Genomic DNA, 4,159 nt, shown 5'->3' with positions numbered 1-4,159 from the left:
CTTTCTTGCCTGCATTGCATGCCAGCCTCTGGCTTCTTTATTATTCCTTCCATCCAGGAACAGCACATACACCAACTACAGGTGCTTCCTCAGTCTGATGAAGGGTTTTTCAACTCGAAAGCTTGCTAAGATATATTTCTGTAACTATTCAGTTGGTCTGCTAAAAGAAACCAGTTTAGATTGACCCAAAGGACCTTGTCTGCCATTGCCATGTCCTTAGACCAACACCCCTACCACCTGACCAGAAAGATGCAGGGCCCTGGGCACATCTAAGCCCCAGGGCTGGGGTTAGCAGGGAGAGTTCTCTGGCAGCTGCTGGAGAAGCAGCTCCTGCAGGAGAAGAAAGAAAGGCTTTTGTCACAGTTTGGCTGCCTGATGCTACTGTCCTGCTGCTCACTAAGTTATTATTTTACCTGTTGTCATTTAAAGTGCCAGACAGGACTGAGGCTGTAGGGAAGGAGGAGACCTCATTGGGGCACACAATCATGTCATGTAGAGGCCCCAGCGTCAGTGAGGGCACGCCTTAACACACACACAGTGTCACCCATGTCACAAGTCTTGCTTGTCAGCAGCTTAAGGTGCAGTTTCCCAGAAACTTGGCAGACTTCAGAGCCTCAGAAGGGGCTACCATCCCTGCAAGTTTCATCTAAATTGGGCAGGAGATGACAAACTTATAGGCAGTTTCATGCTTCCCCATTATAGTCTATGGGCGAAACATCGAAACAGTATCAAAACAGTGAAACAGTTTTGACAAAACGAAACGGAACAGTGGTTTCAAAATGAAACAAAACTCAAAATGAAACACTGTCCCATCAAAATGGTGAAATGGAGTCAAAACGAAATGGTACTGTTTCAGAAACCCTAGTGCACAGCACCACAGGATTCAACTCCCAATAGGGAGCTTCCACTATATACATTTTGGCTACTGTAACATGGCCTAGGAATGATCTATTTTCATAGCAAAAGCAGCCCGTTTAACTCGGTTCTCACACAGTGAGTAGCTGCATAACAAAAGTTATCAAGGGGAAGCTGAAGATTTTGGCAGCGGGGCTAGTGGCAACTGGTGAGACATTAGAGGAGGTTGGCAGTTTAATTAGATGTTTCTTCTAACATGAAGACAGGGTGGATTTGCACCTTATAGACTAACTAAATCAGAGATGTACAGTGTAAGCCAGGGATCTTCAACTCCCGGCCTGTGGGGCAGATCCTTTCTGCAGAGCCATATGATCTGCCACAGGGCTCCTCACAGATCTGAAAATTTGGCAGCAAGGGAGTAGAGGCAGCATTAACCACCGCTCCCCCACTACCAAATTTCTGGACCCCTGGGGGGCCCTGCATATTAGATCAGCTCCATGAGGCTAGGGCAGCACAGGTCTGGGCGTGTGGGGCCAGGGCAGTGTGAAGTAGGATCTGGGCATGCAGAAAGTGAGATCCAGGCACACGGGGATGGATATGGGTGCCATGAGATTGGATTCAGCCCTCTGCCTCTGGATCCCAGCAGTGCAATGCCAGACCTGAATGTCCAGGCCCAATCCAGGTGGCAAAAGGCAAGATCTGGGCAGTACAGGGCTGGATCCAGGAAGCACAAAGACTGATACAAGCATGCAGGAACCAATCCAGGTTGTGCGAGGTGGGATCCAGGAAGTGCAAGCCTCAAACTGGGTGTGCGGGGCCCAATTTGAGTGGCGTGAGGTGGGATCTGGGAGGGGCAAAGCCAGATCCAGCCATGCAAGACATAACCCAGGTGGCACAAGGCAGAATCCAGTCTGCAGACCATCCCTGTGCCACTTATCTGGCCTGTACAGCCATGAGGTTGACCACCATAGGCATAAGTTTTTGTAAACAGTGGATTTATTTCATCATGTGTTGTGAAGAGACTGCAGTTCCCTCCCAGTATCTGATGAAGTAAGTCCACTAATGAAAGGTGATACTGTACATCACCGATTTGGTTAATCTATAAGATGCAAATCTACCCTGCCTTCTGCATCGCTTCAGGCTAACATGGCTAGCTACCCCTCCATCCTTACATGATCAACACTGAGAGAGTTTTTAATGTTTACACTTAGAGGCATCATTAGATTTCAGATGTGTGCGGGCCGGGAGCGGTCCGAGGCCCTCGGGGGCTTTTGCGCGGCGCGGGCTGTGGCCAGCAGCCCTGGCACGCGGGTCAGGGAATGCAGGCCGGCGGGCTAGAATTAGGCACGGACGCTTAGCTGTTGATTAAAGATTATTTTACTTACACCGAAGATGGTCGCGGTGCAGGCAGGAAAACTTGCTTGAGTTGTGGTTACAGACAGAAAAGAAGAGAGGTGGACAAGAGTTCCTTCCACGCAAACCTCTAGCCCAATCCGGTTGAAGGCTCTAAACACGCGAGCCCGTCGTGTCAACCGAAGAAAACAACTCGGAGAAAGAGCTCTGGATACACTCACACAAAGTTTGCTAGGCTCCGTGGTACTTGCGCGCAGGGAAGGGGTTCGTCGAAGGATTGCACTCGGCGACGGGGAGAGGCCAGAGGTTGATCAGACCCCTATAGCCTTCTCAAGGTATATGCTGGGTCCGATAGGCTCCGCAGCGCTTAGAGATCTTCACAAGACGTGAAGTCCTCCTCCTCCAGATGGTTGTGGAGTCCTCCAACTTGGGCGGAAACCGCTCAAGCCTCTTATACGGCTAGCAAGCCAATCACTAGCCGCCACGTGGGAATAATTTAGAACTGGCCAATAGTGGGACACAAATTTGCATGCGAATGGCAGGAACTCCTTTGCACCGTGCATTTCTCTTTGCAACTAAGAAATGCACCCTGCAAAGAAAGCTCCTTGTGGCGGGAAATAATTTAGCAGTGCCGAAGCGCACACAAACAAAATCACACCCTTGGGTTGTGACAAGATGAACACTGAATGTGGCGTGGATGTGGAAGTACACATCTCTCACAGCCATTGTATCTGGTTTTCTGCAAACTTAAACAGACATTGCATCACTAATTACTCTAAACTCGTGCTTTCAAAGTTCTTTTGGAACCATAAAGGCTAGAAGTATAGCTTTGTGCCAGGAAAAGTTGAGATTCTCCAACATAATTTCGTGGTCACAGGGTCACATAATTTATGTTGTGCTGGCGACAGTGAAGAGAAAATCAGATGTGTAATGGTGGCAACAGTGTCCACGAACTTCTGGGCAATAGGTATGCAACTATCAGGTAAAAAAGAAGAGAAAGGAAATTCAATGTAACATCAGTCAGGGATCCAGGTTTTCCATTTCCCATGGGGAAACAGAAAAACACAGATTTCCCCCTTTACCCAAGAAAAATGCAGATTTTTCATTTTAATGGAAAAACCCATGGATTTTGTACTTTTGCAAAGAGCTCTCTGCACGCTGGCTGGGGAGGGTGGGAGGAGGACGGTCAGGTAGGGAGCGCCATGTGCATATATGTGCATATGGACCCAGGCAGCCTGGACGGCAGCTCCAGCAGGTAAGTGGCGGGGGGATTGAGGCCCCCATAGGGATGGAGGGAGGCTGAGGCTAGGGCTGCTGCCCAGCTGGGGGATACTTGAGGCTTGGGGCCCAGGGCCAGAAAGCACGGGGCAAGTACAGGCTGCCCACTGCAGGCTCAGGCTCCTGCCCTGCTGCCCTCCCTTGGGGCCTCCAGAGCCCAGTGGATATGACCTGGTGCACAGTGGGGCTGTGCAAGGAAGCTCCTTGCCGCTGTGAGCTCCGTGCTGCTCCTACGACATGCCCCTTGCCTACCCAGCAGCAGCGAGAGGCAACACCCCACACTGCTACCCCCTCATGACCAGGGGACACCTCTCTAGGGCAGTGCGGAGCTTGCAGCAGCAGTGAGCTTCCCTGTGCAGCCTCACTCTCCCATGGCATACCAGGTCACAACTGGTGGGCTGCAGAGGCCCCCAGGGGAGGTAGCAGGGTGGGGTTGCCCGGGGGAGGGGAGAGCCAGGCTCCATGCTCCACCCCGCTCCAGAAACCACCACCTCCTGTGGGCAGCAGCCAGGGCTCCGGCAGTGCTGTGGAGGGCAGGGGGTGCAGACCTGGGCCCCTGGCCCCATAGCCCTGGCAGCTAGAGGCCCCTCTGGCAGGGCTGGAGTGGGGCAGGAGGCTGTGGGTGAGGGGCAAGGAGCACCAGCAGGGCCAGGGGGTTGGGCGGGGGGTGGGG

The 4,159-nt window shown here is 52.0% G+C and overlaps 1 protein-coding gene and 1 long non-coding RNA gene across 6 annotated transcripts in view; both read right to left on the bottom strand.

Annotated features, from left to right (window-relative positions):
• The window catches only part of STX1A (syntaxin 1A), a 313,683-nt gene that overhangs the window by 305,268 nt on the left and 4,256 nt on the right, over positions 1 to 4,159 (bottom strand). The window lies entirely within an intron of this gene.
• Positions 2,776 to 4,159, bottom strand: part of LOC112551283 — a 3,151-nt gene continuing 1,767 nt past the window's right edge. Inside the window, exon 3 of the long non-coding RNA XR_003095559.1 lies at positions 2,776 to 3,183. This is a non-coding gene — a long non-coding RNA (uncharacterized LOC112551283). The remainder of the gene's footprint in view (positions 3,184 to 4,159) is intronic.

The sequence above is a fragment of the Alligator sinensis genome, unplaced genomic scaffold (assembly GCF_000455745.1).
Source record: "Alligator sinensis unplaced genomic scaffold, ASM45574v1 scaffold773_1, whole genome shotgun sequence".
Classification (NCBI taxonomy): Eukaryota; Metazoa; Chordata; order Crocodylia; family Alligatoridae; genus Alligator; species Alligator sinensis.
The sequence above is the reverse complement of the archived record's forward strand: the minus strand, read 5'-3'. Positions and strand labels throughout refer to the sequence as shown.